Source organism: Pithys albifrons, chromosome Z, assembly GCF_047495875.1.
Source record: "Pithys albifrons albifrons isolate INPA30051 chromosome Z, PitAlb_v1, whole genome shotgun sequence".
Lineage (NCBI taxonomy): Eukaryota > Metazoa > Chordata > Aves > Passeriformes > Thamnophilidae > Pithys > Pithys albifrons.
In genome coordinates, this window is record NC_092497.1 from 7,653,188 (window position 1) to 7,672,597 (window position 19,410).

At 40.7% G+C, this 19,410-nt stretch overlaps 1 protein-coding gene across 12 annotated transcripts in view; it reads left to right on the top strand.

The window, feature by feature from the left end:
* The window catches only part of CELF4 (CUGBP Elav-like family member 4), a 714,867-nt gene that overhangs the window by 155,000 nt on the left and 540,457 nt on the right, over positions 1-19,410 (top strand). The window lies entirely within an intron of this gene.

Below are 19,410 nucleotides of genomic sequence, written 5' to 3' on the forward strand. Positions count from 1 at the left end.
AGGGCCATATGCCAAGTCCTGACCAGTGCAGGAGTAAAGCCAAGTCCTGTGAATGTTGGTGGCTTCCCAGTGACCCTTTCTGCTTGCTATGTTACACTGATTGAGAGGAGAAAATTGGCACATTGGTGGATGTGCTTCAGGATTGGCTAGGTTTTGTACATATACCACCGCAAACAAATTAATTTGAAATATTTCTTGTTATTGCTATCACTTGGATCTTGATGAAGCAGTGAGTGAAGGCATTGAATACAAACTTTGAATGAAGCACATTGGACAAGAATATCTCATCTGAAAATTGACCTTGGTCTTGGAGGGGTAATCCTGTTTGGGGTTCAGTGTGTTCATCTCCCCCCCAGCTTCACCAGAATATGAGCAAGCATTGCACCTTGAAGGATCAGCCTCCTTTGGTTCGCATTTTAGCAATGCATTAATTAAATGAGGATAATGCTTACTTTCCCCTTGAGGATATTGTGAGACTTGGTGTAGAGATATTTTGAGCCCTTCTCTTGAAAGACACTGCACAGAGTAAATGCCAAGCATTATGCACCTCTTGAGAATTAGAAGGTCACCCACTGAAGACCAGGCTAACTTCCCATTGATTTTGATGAGAACTCAGGGAGGAGACCAGAAAAACAATCCCAAGGGTATGAACTGATCCTTCTGGCCTAGTCAGTATTGGGATCATGTAAGCTTTGATACTTTATGGAATTAAATAATTCACTTTTTCTTTAATTTCATCATCATTAATTTAGCCTATCTTGAAGAGAAGCAATAGGTCAGTTGGATGGCGGGTAAGGAAGACACATGGAACAGGCAAGGAGGAATTAATTAGGTATGCTGCTGGCAATGTGCTGCTACCCTCTGTGGAAGCCACAATGCTTACAGCTATGGAACTATCCGTGAATGAAAAATAAAATAAAAGGCTTTAGATTTACGATTCCCAATCTTATGTGTTCTTGCTGTCGTTCATATGGATTAGGACTTAAGTTCAAACATTCCCTGTAGAAATGAGGGTTTGCTGACTTAGAACAAACAGCATTAGAAATACAGGTTAGGCAAACCCAGAGATATTCAGGTTCATCATAAGTTTCAGCTGGAGTTGTTCTGAACTGCTACATTTAATTTTTTGATTCTGCCACATCAATGTTTCTAGGATAAAGAGAAACTGTGGAGTCCATATTGATCAGTGTTTTTTCAATGCTGTTTTGGGGGAGAAATTTAAACTAGACCTAACACTCAAACATTTTTATAATTTCTCTTCCATGTTGTGTTAGGTGCAGCTGGCAAAATGCCAACTGCCCAACACAGAGAGAGAATCTACTCTCCCACCAAGGGAAGAGCAGGGAGAAAAAAAAAATGAAGAGGAGAAAAAAAAAAAAAGAGAAAACCCAAACCCAAAATAGCAAGCTTCTTATATTATACAAAAGGGAGACAATTAAAAACAGAATATGATATAATACATATATAAACAAATGTGGGAAAAAAAACAAACTAACAACAACAACCATTGAGTCACCAACGCAACAGAACAGACCTCCATCACCTCAGCCCACAAAACTAACCCAATAAACTTCCCCCAAAGGATACCCAGCAAGGGACGAGAAAACCAATGACAAAAGAAAAAAACCCAAAAGTACTTCCCAAACCAAACAGCTGTGAAGTGGTGACAAGGCCCAACACCGCCAGCAACAGTGGTAGCAGGTCTGCTTAGCACCTGGCCATGAAGGGGAAAGGGCTAGGCACCTCCTACACTTTCTTTTATACTGGATTTGACATCAAATGATATGAAATATCTCTTTAGTTGCTTAAGTCAGGTGATACTTGTCCCCTCTAATCTATGTGGATCCTCTGAGCCTGCTGAACTGAGGCCTAGCTAAAGCTTCAGCCAAAACTACCACACATGCCTGTTTCCATTTCTAGCTTCTTCCCAAGATCCTTCCTTTCTACTGTTTCCAATTTATTTCAGAATCATCCACTGGATAATGTTAATGTTGAGAAGTGCGGGTGTACCAGACTGACTTTGTGTCCAGCATTGAGGCAGTGCACAGAGATCAAGAATCAAGACATTTCCATCCAAATTAGACTTTACATAAACATAGCATGTGGTATAGAAACTTTAAAAGTTATATTAGTCAGATGAGGGAAAAATAAAACAGTTGAATAAAAGATTAGAAGTAAGAATGAGAAAAAAAAACAGAAACAAACACACTGTTGGCCTGGCATGGAAGTGTGGCAGATGTTCTTCTATAACTCCTCTGCTTGAACAGTTTACAACTTCCACAGGGAACAGAAACTTTCACTATATAGAAGAAGAGCTGCTGATAGCTATTGAGATGTGGAATTCACCAGCAAAGATGTTAAGCACAAGGGTGGTGTTTGGGGCTGCTGTGCTGTCCCAGTCTGTAGAGGTTGTGAAGATGATATTAGACAAGAATCCATGAACTACTGAATATTAATACTTCTTTCTGGATCAGTTGATCTTTTGGGATTCCTCACATCACTTTTTACTATCTTACAAAACAGCAACACTGATTTGAGACTAGAACTTTGAAGAAAATGAGAGGCAGAACGAAATATTACACACCTGGTAATAAAATTGTACTTTTTGAGCTGGTCCGGAACCAAAGCCCAGACTTAAAATCATGTAACAGTTCAAAACATGATTTTTATCCTAAGTGCACATTTCAAATTTCTTTCTCATCTGAGGCCAAGACTGTCCCCAGGGCTGTTTGTTTTTGTTCTGCTTGATCCTGAACATCAATTCCTCTTTTTTCATAAATCCAAAAAACAGAGGAATAGATCCTAAGGAAGGTGAATCCCATGTTCCAGGAAGCTAAATGGCTAGAAGGGATCATGAATTGCAAAGCTACTTTCTAGTTATTCCACTACCCAAGTGGCTTCTCCTTTCTACTTCTCACCCTGCCTTGCACCCATTCTGACCATGAAGTTTGGGGCAGTCCTAGCCTGTGATAATATCAAATCAGCAGGAGCTAATTTCTTTCTCTCCACATCAGGCAAAACATTCACTGGTGTCATTAAACAGGGAACCTCTTTCTGCAACACCCCTCCTCTGGAAAGAGCCTTCTGATTTCTGCTTTGAGAAATGCATTAATGATGCTGATAGGGAACTCTCTTGCAGGTCATTTCTTGCAATGTATGAGGATTTTACTCTATCAAAGGGTTTCTGGCTGTGTCTTAGGGCCCAGGCAGCATTGCTGTTCTAATTCCTGAGCCTGGTTTTCATTTAGTTTTTTACTATTTCTACCCTGGTGTGACTCCACTGACCTGCAGAGGCTTTTCTCTGACTTATGCTGGAGTAGCAGATTGTAGTTCTCTCAGAAATCCAGAATTCACTCTTTCCTTTCTTTCTGTTTTATTTATGATGGCCAGATGCTAATCGTAGTTTCATCACCACCTATCTGAAATAACTCTGTGTACACCTGTTGAACACATTTAGGGACAAGCCACCTTGGAACCTCTCTATATAAAGGGGCTCCAACATCACCACTAAGCAGCTCTGGTTGGGAAGGGTCATGCTAAAATTTTCAGTTGTGTTCTGTTTTTTATTTCACTACCTCATCTGCAAAATCTTTTCTGCTGGGTCCAGCTTGAAAACTCCTGTAAAAGAAAGATGCAAGGGTGATATGTTCATATGTGCATAAGCACCAGGTTTTGGGTGAGAATCTTGATAGAGCAAGGACATCACCTTAAATCAAATCCTCTTTTGCACAAGACTCCTGAAACCTCTCTTACCTGACACAACAAAAACAAAATTTTCTTCGAATACATGCTATTTGATGTACGTTCCATCCCAAGCACTTATTTGCTTAGAAGCTGATTTAGAAGTTGTAAGACCTGGTGCCTAATACCACATCCAAAGTGCTGTCACCGTATCAGGCTTTTGGAACCCTGTGCCTCCATTTCCCCAGTTATAAAATAGAACAGCTACAATATTCCTATGTAAAATACATTGAGGATTAGGCAAATTGCTTAAACAAAACAACATGAAATCCAAATGCTGTTAATAAGAGATTATTCTCCATATTGCTTCAAATTCTCAGAACCTAATTCAAAGTAGCAGGGAGGTGTGTATGTTAAGAAGGAAAATAATAAGAGCATTTATGAAAAAGATGAGCAGGCTTAAGGTAACTTTACCTGAAAAGCTGTCGTAAGCATAAGGGGTGGCTTGAATTGAATGACAGAACTGTGAGTATGTTTATTTGTAGAAGTAAATGTAAAACATCTGTTGGACCCATGTATTTAAACCTCCTGGAAGAAGCTTTGAAGCTATATCCTTCTGTGTCTGTGCCTTTCCTTTTTCCAGGTTGGTGACTAAAGATGAAAAGAATTCAAAATATGCCTAAAACATTCTCATGGGCTGATCAGGTGTAGTGTTTCAGGCTTGTTCAGATTGTAAGGCTTATCTATGGTTTATTTTGTCACCTGTGATCTCCAATAAAAACCCTGGCCTTTTATCATACACTTGGTTCTTGTTATGTTCTTGGTAATTAGACAGCAGATCCAGGTATTGAACACACATTCCTTCACTAGCTATCTAAAATTAAAGGTAATCATAAAGGCATTATGGAACACATCGAGATTTCCTTTATTACGACATTAATAAGACATTATGTATCGTACCCCATTTGATTAGCATACGGTGCCTCAGAGCAAATCAGTTAACACTGATGTATCTGTTACAGTGTCCAAGCAATATTCTGCATCTCCTAAGTGCTGCACGATAAATATACCGCTGTGTGGCCGCCCTTACTCAGCCTTTTAGTCTGACACAGCTGTAAATCTCTCTGGTGAGCTGGATGTGTTGCTGCTGCAATACTGGGATGCCATCACAGGGGTTGGAGGGCCCTTGCCAGAAGGAGGAAAGAAACTTAGGGGCAAATTGAAAGCCTGTGTAATCTAGCCAAGCTCTACTTCTTTTAACAGCAAGTTCCTTTTAAATTCTAATGAGTGAAGAGTGAGTAAGGCTTTAGCCGCTCTAAGACACCCTGATTCTACTGGATTCCAATAACCATGCAAGCATAGTTCTCTCATAAAGTTAGGTGATGCAGCTCAGTGCCTTCTTCTGCAACTGTACAAGTGAACCAGTTTCAAAACATTCCTCATACCCTTCGTTAGGGAATAATGGGAGACTGAGTAATGAACATACTGTCCTGATCCTTATTGCATTCTATAAAAGCTGCAATGAATATATTCATTTTAGGATTTGGTAAATTTGAGTTTTGCCTTGTGATTCAGTGGTCACATTTCCACCTGAGATTTGGACTGACTTCTTCTGCTCTTAGAGTAGAATTCTTTTTGCCTAATTCTGTCCTTTTGCATTTTAAATTATGCCTTTATTTAGAATTTATTTCCCCTGTTCTACAACTCAGAATTTCTATTATTAATTCTGTACGATATTAGAGACATGCAGGAATTGCTATAAAATATTCAATTTACCTTTAAAAATTTATATTATTGTTGTAAAAGAGGAAACAAGAACACTACTCGTTTTAGAGTTCTATGCATTTAATGATATTTAAGATGAAGAATAAAGGCTTTTGTTTGCTTGGTTGGTTTGGTTTTGTTTCAGGTTTTTGGTTTTTTGTTTCATTTTGTTTTGTGTTTTTTTTCAGAAATCCAACCACAGTCGCTATCAAATTCTAGAGAGTTGTGGCCACATAACTGCAAGATTAAAGCAAACAATAAATATATCGTTTCTATTTCCGGGATGGGAAAACTGCATCACAGTATAAGTTGCATGACATAACAGACTAACATTAATAGACTGGATATTAAACACATAGTTTTGTTTGCCCTACATAAGATCTCTGTGCATCTCTTTCTACAGATTGCTTCTTACTGAGCAGCTCCTATTGTTCACAGAGGCATTCTGCCTGCATGACATTGTCACATATTCTGTATAGTAAAGTAGGAGCTAAATCCTTGAAACATTTTCACTTTTACTATAACTTTCAGGCAGTTCATGAACATAAAGGGCCATTTTTAAGTGTGGCACTTCTTATTTCTTTAAAAGAACAACTCAAAATCTCTGATGTGCATTTGAACTTCCACAAATTTTACACCATGCTTTTTTTCACTTGATGACTTACACTATTACAAGTTGGGGGAAAGTTGCCTCAGGTCAGCTGAATCAGACAGGATTAAGCAAAACTATTCCTTGGCTAGTCTGTAGAGAGAGGATCACCTCAGTAAGAGAGTTAGCCATGTGTGACTACTAGGCTCTCCTGTCCTGAGCTAAAAACTGCCTGTCTTCTTTAGAATCCGCTTCAGTATTTGGTTGTTTTTTGGGTTTCTTTAGAACAATAGTAACCTTCTCTGCACTGCTAACATAAATGATTTTTTTCTATTACTAATTTTTAAAATTAAATCCCTATGGGCAAGCAAGAAGTATTATCTGGGAAAAGTTCAGTAATCTGTGATTGCTGCAAATATGGGAGATACCCATGAGTTTAGAGGCCATAAAAGAATGGAGAAGAAAGAGGAAGGTGAGACTGGAGAAGAGAGGAAGAAAAAGTAGGCACTTCAGTTTGACAAGAATTATCTGAGCTTCTCTTGATGTCCTTGCAGTTCTGCCTTCCATTAGTGTCTTTCATCTGTGAAGCTCCAAGTTATACCTCTCATGCACTCCTGGAATTGCAGGCATGTGTGGGATCACAAAAGCTGTACAATAAGATGTTTTTATTTCTCCCTCCAAATAAAGTCTGTTTTTGACCCTCTCAGGCATGTAGGAAAGTTTTTAGAGCAGGGTCAGTCTCAGTGTGTGGCACATGCTGTACATGCATTTTTGTTGAACCCAGTCTAAAAATGCACATATTCAGACAGTCATACAGGAAGCCAATTCTTGGGCTTACCAAGCCCTTTGTTTTTTCATAACATAAAGCTTGTGTGTAGCTTGAAGAAAGATGGAAAAAAAGGAAATGTCTTTTTTATAGAAAGCTGTAAACTGCAAAGTATTTATTCACGAGACAAGAGCTGTTTACAAGAGATATTTCAGTTTCTCTTAGAGCTGTCTCTCTGTTTCTCTGTGTGGAAACATTTTATTATTTGTCCCCTTCTTTTTACTTTTAAATACAACGTAAGTGGATCTGTGACAGTTTGAACCCTCTGCTTACATTTTCCCTGATTGAAAGGGTGCAGGAAGATAGGATAAAATTTAGAAGCATGGGTCATGGTTTTGATAAAACACATTTCAAGAACTGCTGCTACAGGAGTGTTACAGCTGAGATTTTCACAGCTAGTAAATATAATCTCAAATGTTTTTGCTCGCTTTACCCAATAAGAAATTCATCAAAATGGGGTTAGATCCTAAATTTAAAAGCTAAAAAAGATGATTGTCAGGAGTGAGTACAAGATGGAGTGAGCTATTTCCCCACACCACTCACCCTCCCATAATATCTTTAACATGAGATCAGGTAAGGCATCTCAGTTACCCAGTCCTCTCCACCACTAATGTTGCTGCCATAGCACAGCCCTCGGTAAAGCTGTGTATTAATTCACTCAGGCTCTTCAAGAATTTTATTCCTCTGTGGGTCACAAACCTTCAGATCTAAGGATGCTTGCAGCCTGTTTGCATATATTAGTTTTTTTCCTGGTGGTGTTATGCACGACCAGCTCCATGAACAGCAGCACCTACCTTCTTTACAGTGTCCATTTAGACACCCATAGGCTCTTCTGATGAGGCTATTTATATTTGTGTTTAACTACTCCAGCTACAGAGGTTTCACTGCTATTAGGGTTGCAAAATGCACACTGATAGTGGACAATAGTAGACAAGGCTTTAGCTGCAGGGTGGTTTACTATACAGGCCGTGGGCCTGAACTGATTCTTTGCTCTGGCACTGAATTCTCTGAAACTATGAGCAATTTGTTTTACCTTTGAATCCTCCTTTCACTGAATCACAGTGCTTACCTGCTTTGAGGTTTAATCAAGGAAGCTGTGCGAGTGCCAGATACCATATAAAAGCAAGAGGCAATTATTAAAAGTGGGGTTTGACTTTTTAAAGGTAGGATAACAGATGTTGGGTAATAAATCTCATTAATGATGATAAGGAAATTGTCTTACTTTTAAACGCTGATGGTGTTTGTTTCCTAACTTTTGTTACTGTTTAATACTTATTCTGGTTTCAGTGTTTGTTTTCCAAAAGTACTGAAAATAATTAGATGATACAATAAGCTATTTTTTTTCTCCTGGGGTATCCTACCACTTTCAGATCTGTGTTTATGTTTAGGAATTATTGAAGCACAATGTTTTGACTTGGCTTTATGCAAAATGCTTGGCTTCCAAATCTAACCAGCACTGAGATCTGAGATCTGTTGAGCAAAATTGCAGGGTTTTTTTTAAAAGCAGTTTTGCAGTTTGAAATTTACATGAGAGATTTCACTGATCTAACATATTTGTCCTTATAGGTATGTGGGTTCACGCTTGTCTACTGACAAAAATTAGTGACTTAATAGGTTCTGATTTCTGTCTTTCAAAGTGGGATGAGAAAAATATATCTCTTGTTTGTTCATGATGGGAAATCTGCTTCCTATCCACTTATATCAACAGCCCTGAAGATGGATCTGCAAATCCAGCCTGGACTTGATTGCTGTCAGAAGTGTTTCTGTGGTTAAGAAGTTGCAGCATAGCACTTGGTTCCACACGAGGGGAATCAGGTGTGCTTTAGGATTTCCTTTGCTCCACTATTCTCAGGTTCAAAATGCTGTTGCATTTAAAGTTAGCTGCTGCACTTGACTCCCCCACGGTTCTTCTTGGATGAATTCTATCTTGTGACAAGCAAAGGCACAGGAAATAAAGATCTAAGTTTGGGTCATTATTTGTATTGAGATGAAGTGCAAAATGGTCACATTGAGAGTTTAAAAAGAAAAAAAATTGAGCACAAAACTCTTGCTTGACTAGGAGACAAAAGTTTCAGTGATAAATTAGGCATCTACCTCTCTTTCTCTTTTCTACATAATTAGGAGATTTTCAAAGAAATGCCTCATGGCAGGTTTGAAAGAGAGAAGACATCTCAGTATACCGGGGAAGAACTCTTACTAAGGGTCATGAGAAACACTAATCATCAGAAAAAGTCCAGGGAAACAGAAGTTTGGGAGCATTTTTTGTTTTGGTTTTGTTTTAGGAAAAGAAAAAATATTTTTCTTGCAGAGAAAAACTGTGATAAATAGACATGCAGGTGGTGTACTGTGTAGTCCTGGCTTGTTGGAGATGCTGACCCACTCAGACACAAGAACATCTATCTATCAGGCAGCTCCTCTCTGAGAAGTGTCCTGTGCTGATTCCCTGACTCATATTGTAAAGAGAGGGAGACCAGCCTCGTGCTTAGGATTTTATGATGGAGCGTAAATCAGGTCTGCCTGTACTTGATCAAGGTTGAAACCCACAGTGCTGCATGGTAATTAGATTTTTAAAAGATTTTTTTTCCCTCTGGTTTATTTATATAGCAGTAATTACCTCCAGCACACAGTCGGAGTGACTGCTTGTCTTTCATGACCATACTTTTACCCTTTCATTTGACTGTCCTGTGCTTCTGTGGCTAATATAGAGCTTCATTCATTATCCCTGAGCCCCTTCCCCTGCCAGCCCTTGCACAGTGGCACAGCAGGGAGCACAAGGTTATTCTGTGGCAGCTTAAGTGGGAGCAGACATGAAGAGCTGAGCAGAGACGTGTCCCTCAGCACTGAACTGGCAACATTGCTCCCACACCTTCCTCAGAGTCATGGCATTCACAGGGACAATAGGGCTTCCCTGAGTGCTAAGGGCCCATATACCCCCTTTCTTACTGAGGTTTCTGGTGATTCTTGCACCCCTAGCCCTTTCTGGGGAAACTTAGCAGTTGTGCAGAAATGCTTATTAATAAACAACTCATTTTCCAGCATTTCTTATCATAGAATCATTAGGGTTGAAAAAGGCCTTTAAAATCATCATGTCCAATCCAGCACTGCCAAACCCACCACTAATCCTCATCCACAAGTTCAACTTCTGCAGGACTTTTAAATCCCTATGGGGATTGGGGCTCTGCTACTGCCCTGGATAGCCTGCTTCAGTGCTTGACAACTTTTACAGTGAAAATTTTTCCTAATATCCAATTTAAACTGCCCTTGTCACATCTATGTCTCTCTTTTGTCTCTCCTCTCCTTCCATCTTTTCCCACATCCTGTTCCCATGAAATAGCTTTTGAACTTGTTGCTGAGTTTGAAATAAATTTGACAACACTTTTTTTATTTGTTCATTAAAGACATTTAGTTTTTATACTTTTAATTTTAGTGCAAGAGAGGGACCATCAAGCGGTTTCCTGCAGAAAAAACAAATCTTCTTTGTCTCAGTATGGGTCCTGTCAGGACCTGGGAACCCTGCAGAGAGTAACCTGTTCTGGAACAAGTTTGCAGGCAGGACCTGTGACATCACAGGGGACTAAGGCTGGAGCAGCTGGATCCTGAAGAAGTGACCCTGTGGAAGGGACCCACGCCTGAGTAGTTGATAGGAGACTGTCTTTCATGTGAAGGACTCCATACTGGAGCAGGGGAAGAGTGTGAGCCTGCAAAGAAAGGAGCAGCAGAGACAGCATATGATGAAGAGCCCTGGTTCCCAGTGCTCCTTAAGGGAAGGAGGTAGAGAAATCATGAGGGAGATCGAGGCCAGGAAGAAGAGAAGGGTGGGGTAAAGTTTAAAATTTCGTTTGATTTCTCCTTTCCCACTCTGATTTGATTGGTAATAAGTTAAACTAATTTCCCCAAGTTGAGTCCACTTTTGCCTGAGACAATAAATGGTGAGTAATCTCTCCCTGTCCTTATTTCAACCTCTCATTTTTTCTCTCCTGTGTCCAGCTGAGGAGGGGAGTGACAGAGCAGCTTTGGGCACCAGGCATCCAGCTAGAGTCAACCCTCTACACCCTAACTTCTATCTAACTGCAATTTGGGAAGGTGATTCCCATGTGAGTCAGTTTTTCTGAAGCCATGTAAGGCTCTTAAAAACAGAGTGACTCTGCTAGAGCAGTGTTTGAGGTAGGAAGAACTGAAGAGGACACCTGCTACAGCTCTGTGGCCATACTCAGCCTGGCAGGATGCAGAGGGATACTGTCTTCTCTCTGGAGGCTCCCAAGAGCTGCAGTTGTTCCTAGTTGTTATTGCTTAATGTACAACAGCTTGTTCCTAGCCCAACAGAAGAATGGAGGTTTCAGAAGATATCTTTATAGGAGTTGTCAGAAGACTTCAAATAAAACAACCATGAAAGGAAGCTTTTTCAGTACAGAAACAAGTGAGAAGGAGCATGTTCGGCCACATGAGGTGGTGATGCTGCCATCAGACCACTGCGGTCAGTCAAACAAATGCAACTCCCTTTACAGTGTGAAGAAAAATAGGTTTGAAAAGCATCACCAGCCTCCCCAAAAGCAAACAATGTTGGTGAGTCAATAAATGATGGAGTTCATAAAATGTCATTTACTTCCCCCTCCGTCTGCAGCAGTAAATTCAGATCAGACTCTCAGTAGCTGTCTGGCCTCACAGGGGTCTTGATTTCTTTTTGAAAACTATAGATGATTGCTACTTTTCTTCCTCAAGTTGTCAAGAAGGAGCTGATATGGCTATCAGAGGCACAGTGCACTCAATGTAAACAGCATTTCTGCTTTCACCTCACAATTGTAAATGTAGCTGCTAACATTTGAATTCAACTAATTTCTGATAATAACAATAACACTGAGTTGGCATTCTCCTTCTATGGAAATTTTCACCACTAACAAAGTTCCCTGTCAAGATCTTGAGTCAACAGGATCTGTATGTAGCTATTTCTCAAGTCCTAGCTTCTGGCAGAGAAGTTCAATGAGAAGGAGGTAGTTTACACGTAGGGGTAGGAGGCAGACAGAGCACTGCTACAAGATGTTGGTGGCAACACCTAAGCTTGTAATCTTCAAACATATTGACCAGCTGCCACCAAATCTTTGTGTCATTTGTTTGACCCATGAGCTCAGCTTCTTCAAAACTATCACCAGGACCTTTCAATGCTAGAGTCCTGTGTCTCTGCTGGGAGGGTTACAGCACTTGGAGCTCAGGAGGAATGAGGTCTAGAATCACAGAATCACAGAATCATTTGCATTAGAAGGAACCTTTAAGATCACTTAGTTCCAATGCCTCTATTATGGGCAGGGATGCCTTTCAGAAGAACAGATTGCTCAGTGCTCCATCCAGCCTGGCCTTGAACACCTCCAGGGATGTTGTATCCACAACTTCTCTGGGCAGCCTGTGCCAGGGCCTCATCACTCTCATAGTAAAGAACTTTTTGCTCTCTTTCAGATTAAAGCCATTTCCCCTTGTTCAGTCACTACATGCACTTGCAAGAAGTACCTCTCCAACTGTCTTGTAAGCCCCCTATAGATACTGAAAGGTGGCAATAAGGTGACCCCAAAGGCTTCTCTTCTTCACGCTGAACAGACCTGACTCTCTTGGGCATTCTTCATAGGAAAGGAGCTCCATCTACCTGATCATCTTTGTGGTCTCTTCTGGACTCACTCAAACAGGTTGATGCCCTTCCTATGTTGGGGGATTGAGAACTGGACACAGTGCTCCAGGTGGGGTATCACCAGAGTGGAGCTGAGAGGTCCTTCTCTGTCTCAGACTTCTCTCTTTCATCCCCATGCCTTGAGCCTGACTGCCATATTGCAGATGCGCCGTGCAGTAGAGATCAGTCCAGGTCTGAACAATAATATGCAATTTCTAATCGTGGTACCACTGTCAGGTTATCTGAGGAGCAGGCGTGTGTCTCTAAACATACCACAGACCTGTCCCAATACTACTTTCTGGTAGTGATTACAGGCTGTGCTGGGATTTTTGTTTTGTTTTTCAAGGTGCTAAAAGTGTGCAATTTCAGTGTGTGCAATTTGAGTTCATATTGTTATTTTTTTACCATCTGTAAGATAGCGCTTCACATTACCATTCTTCTGCAAAAAGCCATTTTTAACAACTGCAGGTCAGGAGTCTGTTTTTCCTTCCCAGCTTTGGCCCATAGGGACTTTCATGATAACATTTAGTTTCAGAGCTGTGTGATCTATGGAGAAATGCGATTCAACAGCTGCCCTTCTTGAACTGTGTCCTTAAAGTAGAAGCAAACCTTTTATAAAACCAGGTGTTCCAGAAGGGGAAAAGGTCTCTGTGTGTGTGTATGAATTTATGTGTATGTATAACAGTCACCCTTATGAGCAAAATTTTTCTCTGTTACCTCAGAAGACTTCTGGTTTCCAGGTACTGTACAAATCTTCATCCCTGGTCCTTTTTTTGCAGAACTGATCTGTAAGCAGTGAGGGGAAGGAGTAAGCTTTGGTAGCTGGACACATTGGGTCAGGGTGTGGGTGAGGAGGGATTGAAGCACATGGAGACTGGAGGTCATTCCCACACCCTGGTAGGCTTTTCCTTGTTTCAGTGTCAGGGTCTAACCTGTCCCCTGCCCTAGCAGGGCTGCATAAGTGTGAAGGGACTGAGGATGGAAAGCAGTTGACTCCTAGATATACTGAGGTACTGCTCAAGTCCTGCCAATGGAGCCTGAGCTATTATTCAGACAGTTTTGTTTGCTCCCTCAGTCCAAATGTGTGCAGTTTCTTTAGGTGTGCTGGTTTTTTGTTTTTGTTGTTTTTTCCCCCAAGCCCCCTCTTTTCCCTAGATTTTCCCTGTATATGTTGGGGGTTTTGTTTGTTTGGTTTTGGTTTTTTTTTTTAAATCTGTTATCAGCTCATCCTCCATCTATCCCCCTAGGGAGGAGTTGGACCTATTCCCTTTTCACCCATAGACGCTACTTCCCTTCGTCATTTGGTGTGTGAGTGTGTTTTAGGGTTCGTTTTAATTATCATTAGTGTCCTGAAATGACCTACAAGCATAAGCTGCTTTGCATTCCTGAAAGCTGGTATGAAGTAATGCCTGGTCGGCTTCTCTCGGGCTGGGTGGGAGCTCTGTCACTGATCATGGCTCAGCTCCTCGCCTCCCTCTCTGCCCTCCACCCACTCGCCTGCACCCACGGGAGCCTGCAGAGAGCCGCCTTCCCCTGTCACCCCACAGCTGATTGAAAACCTTGCTGCACGGATTAAGACACAAAAGTCCTAAGTGAATTAAATTGCTCGGTCTCAGCTCTTTCCTTCGATGAGAGATTTCGGAGAACAAAAGCCTCTGTAGGTTTTCTTTTTCACATGGTTCAGCACAATTGGGGCATCTTGTTCTGAACAAAAGAGATGTGAAGCTGAAGGGAAATTGCAGGGCTGGTTGCTGGACCCTGTCCTCCACCTTCCCCTCCCTGCTCCGCACCAAGTGCAAAGAGCTGAGGACATGCTCCAGTATTATACATAGCCTGGATCTGGGTGGGAGTCTTTTTTCCGCCGCACCTTGGTCTGAAGGAACAGAGGGTCCAGAACTGTCCTGGCATGTGTATTCCCTGTCCCTATTATCATTTGAATTAAAGACAGATGATTTTCACATCATTCCTGCCCCGGCAACATTAATCTGATGTGGCTTTCAAAGCTTTAGTTGCAAATCCAATCACTTGATGGATGGAAATGTTTACCCACCCCAAATCTCAACTTTCCTGCCTTCCCCGCCTCCTAGCTAGTGTCAGCCAAGTCAGCAAGATCTCTGTCTATAAAATACACCAAGCAAGCTGCAACTTTGCAGTCTTACTGAGATTTATGGGTAGGTTTAAATGATAGAGGATTTTTTTTTGTTTTGTCCTTTTAGGCTTTTATAAACAAACGTTTTCCACGAGTAGCTTTGTTTTCCTCAGGTCCATGTTAAGCCAGTTCAGCTGATGCAAAGACCTTGCCCACTTTTCACAGCCATTTTAATTCTAATAAGAATTGGGAAAAACAGAGAGGTGAAATTCAGTTTCTGAAGTATGGAAAAAAGTTCTGGTGAATTACTTTGAAAATTTATTTCTTCTTTTCCTTGTCAAACCAGGACAGAATTTGAATACTGGAGAATGAGTCAGGTATGGGGGACAAAGTGGGACAAAACAACAAAAAATTTGCAAAATAAGCAGACAGATCTTTTGGCTGTACTAGGCCTATAGAGGGTTGAGCATTATTTTTTTCACTATTGACCTCTTCATGAGTATCTCAAATATGCCCCTTCTCTGAGCAAATCAAGCAGTGTAATGTGTATTTGTGTTTGCATTTAGATGTCAATCTGTGTACCACCTTGTGTGACTGCATGATGTGTGGGGCAGAAATATTGGTTGTGAAAGTATGAAAAGACTGATGCCACACAGAGTAATTAATCAAGGCCTTTTTAATCCCTTTTAGCAGACAGAATGAGCCATATTGTCATGTCTGGTCCCTTTCTCCAACTACTACAGGGACTTCATGGCATTGGCCCTGTGCTACCTAAACATTATCCATAAAGCGTTGGCTCTTCAGTGCTTTAGTATCCTATTTATAATCTCTCTCTGCTCCCCTCTCTGACTTTCCTTGAAACGACAATGTCAAGATAAAAGTCAAATATTTACTCTTGTGGGCGTAGACAAATCCTTTCTCTGTTACTTATAATGCTTCAGATTATGAAATTGGATATGATTTCAATCCTCTAATTGACCTGCCATCATTTAGGCTATTTACTTTAGTTCTTGTGGTGCTCACAGATTGGACAGTTCAGAGGAGTATGTGGAAGAGAGACTTTGTTCCTAAGTTAGATGTCTTTAGTCCTTTTATGGCAGTAGAAACTTTTACATCAGGTGATAACACTGAAAGGAGCAACCTGACATCAGCTATGAGTAAGCATGGTGTAAAATCACCCCTCTAAAAGTGTTATCTTGCTTCTCTGGTCTCTCATTAAAGAACTATAAAGCTTAATTTAAGAACATTTTTCATGTAGGTGCTATCCTGAAAAAAATGGCTATTAAGGTTTCGTATTGACCCTTGATGTACACTTGTGCTGAGAGAAATGCAGGTTGCTAGTAAGGATGCGAGTCACATGCCTTCAAAGCTTCATTTGTGGGAGCAGTAAAGTCAATTGGAAGATGTCAGTTCATTTCATTATCTACCAAGCTTTATATTGACATGATTCTGCTAATCTGAGGGATGCCAGGATGTCACTAGCTAGAGACTGAGTCCCTCTGTAATAAATATTGGAAGGCCCTTCATTTTCAGAAATCACTCTTGAAGCCTTATGTCGGTGTGCTTCAGAGGCATGACACAGAAACAAACATTTTTCTACATTCTCCAGACCAAGTTCTGGTAAACATGCACAAGTCAATTTGAGAGATCTTGGCTTAGTTTTAACATCAAATCAGTTTTTCCCTGTCTTGGAACTTAAATCACTCCTGCTGAAAATTTTTTGGGACAGACTGAGAAGGGCAGAGTGAAGCATAAAAATAAAACCCTTCAACCTTTTCAAAGGGTTGGGAGGGGAGAAGCATTTTTCTCTAAAACAAAACCAAGTTTCAACAGGCCTGGTGATCTGGGGCCCAGGGTGCTTGGTGACTACGCATGTAATTTATTGCACTCTCTGAAGGTAGTGCTGTTGAATGATGGACAGACTCGAGTCTTCTGAGAGATCCAAGAACACTCCTGGGAAGCCGCAACCTTTTCTTAGGTCTAGACATTGCTACTTGTTGAAATGGACAGTTGGCTGTCCATTCACCCGTACAAAAGCATCATTCAGCTTTACAACAGTCACGGTTTTGGTCGCCACTAAGGAGCTGCGAAGTGTCGCCCGGAGGTGATAGAGTGTGATTTGGAGGACCAAGAATGCATCTAAGGGTGCATTTTGCCTACATCAGGCAGAGATGAGCTGCTTACAGCTTGCTCCACAGGACTATAGGAGAATTTGAGATAACAAATACTCCTGATCTGGAGCTCGCCGCCTTCTGTCACCATACACTTAGAGTTTAAGCAAACCTTTGTGATTAATCACAATGTATTTAATTGATAGTAGTTACTGTTAAAATGATTTTTACCTTCTGTCTATTGGCCATTGAGAGGTGGGCTTTGCACTGCACGTGACAAGGAGTAAGTTAATGATTGTCATTTCAATTGCTTGTAATAGATATTCTGAAGATTTTAGTATGTTCCTTTTTCTTCTAAATGTTTTTTTCTCAAAGGCAGAAGGGTGACAAAATTCAGATGTGACTATCACTGCCCATAGCAGTAAATCTGTGATGGAGACTTGATTACAATCCATTTCATGAAATTTGCTGCCTGGTTGTCTAACTAGCTGACAGACAGAGAGGTATTATCCATAAGCATGAGATGGGATGGAGGGAGTATTACTTGTATATTTGCTTCTGCTTTGGTTGCAGGCTTTGATTGTCTGTCCCTGTATTTCACCATTGGAAGATAAAACCTGCCATCTGCATGGTATATTATTACATTCCGTATATCCCAGTGACCAAACACATAAACCCACTAAAAAGTCTTGCTCCTGCAGCTACAGTGGTGGGAACCTAAAAAGATTTTGAGAGAAGATGTTTTATTTGACCAATCTTTTTAACCCGTCTATTTCACAGATCAAGTCTTTATCCAACCAGTTGACTCCCTGGCAGTTTAGGAACCAACCTGGTATGTCAAAAGAGGAACTTTCCAGAGTAAAATCTCACAAATAAAAAGAAAGCAAGTGACTTTTATCAAACAGACTTCTGAAATGAAAAGCATCATTTTGTTTCACTATAGATGTTCAGGGAAGGTAAATATAAGAGGAGAGAGAGTTAAAAATCGCAATCAGTGTATAGCGGGTATGAACAGCTGAAGAGTTAAGTGACAGAGCCTTATTCACTCATATGAATTAATAATTGATTCAGTAACAAATCACTAATGTTGCAGTAGTCATGGTGAATAAGATAATAAATGTGTCCTGTCCAGGGAATGCAATGTTGTTAGAATTCAGCTGAAATTATTCATAAATGTGCTACTTTTCCTCATCTCCAACTACTGCTAGTTTAGCTTTTCTTTTTAATCTTCCTAAGCTGTCACATTAGATGGTGGAGCTAGTCACATTCTATATACAGTCGAATATTAAGGAGAACTGTGGAGACATTATGTCAAATTTCAATAGATAATAGACACAAATTGAGAAACAAAGTGCCTCTATCCCTTTTTGTGCTCCTTGTCTAGCTTAATAAATAAATAAAATAGAAGCCCAAAGACTATTTAATAGCTTTTGCATGTGACCCTTGCAGATTTTCTGTCCTATATCACTCTTTCTGCTTGTGGAAGGAGCTCCAAGGACTTCTGTAGTCTTCTGGGAAGATGTGCAGGCTCCTGACTGGAGGGGCTCTAAGGTAATTGGTATCTGGCCTGCAGAGAAGATTCAGCCCCTGCACACCAGTCCTCATGTATGTGAACGACACTTCAAGAGGCTCCCAGGGGCCAGCTGACAAGGGAGGGCTTGTAGTAGTATCTTGTAGTAAGGATATCAGGAAGAAGGTGTTAGGGAAGGAGAATCACTCAGTGAGCCACCAAGGAGAAGGTGAGGCAGATGCAGCAAGCTTGCAGAGGGTGAGAAGTGCTTAAGAGTGTCATAGCTTAGATGATGTGAACAACAAAATTTCTCTAGCATATCAAGGAAAATGGCACCAAGGACTAACACCTGTGAAAGGAAGGAAGACAAAAATGATAATTAAGGCATGTTTCTTTGTAATCAGTGAGTGCAATTGAACTTTGTCATAGCTTCAAATGGGTGAATTTTTCATTGCTTGAAGTTTTCAAATCAACATTTGGATGCCTTCCTAGAAAAGATGCTTTAGCCAAGAGCAATGTGTTCAGTAAGTGAGTGGAAATTATGGTGCATGATGTCAGTGAGGTGAGAGAGGCATCTGTCCTTAAACTCTTTGAACACAGTCTTTAAGTACATCTGGAAAATGGCAACAATAGGAAACAAAAAAAAATCAGTGTAAAATCAAAGAATGCTGGAGAAATCATCAAAGTGCTAGAAGATGGCAAGGAATAAAGACAGGAAACACAGATCAAGAATTAAGGGCTAATGACAAGCTGTCTGAAAGTAAGGATAGAAGGATAATTTTCAGGACAACAGAGAGATAAGTGGTTGTCACAGGTTTGGCCTAGCTGTTACCAACACTGGACTGGCCCCCCTTCCCCCTCCCAGAACTCTCCCAACAGAGGAAAGGAAAAGAAAAAACGAACTGAAAAGAAACTGAACTGAATAAAAAGAAGAAATTATAATTTCTAACATTCATGACAACACTGTATACACAGTACATAGGATCCCACCCCCAGGGGAAAGGGGACTGGTTAACCAGAAGTTAGGAAGAAACAAAACCAAACCCCAAAAAAAACAAATGAAACAGACAAACACAATTAAAAACCTCAAGGAAGGGGAACAAGCATGAAACAATCTCGCCCAGGACAGGAGAACCACCAACAACCGGAGGGATCAGACTCCAGCCCTTCCCACCAGCTCCCCGGCC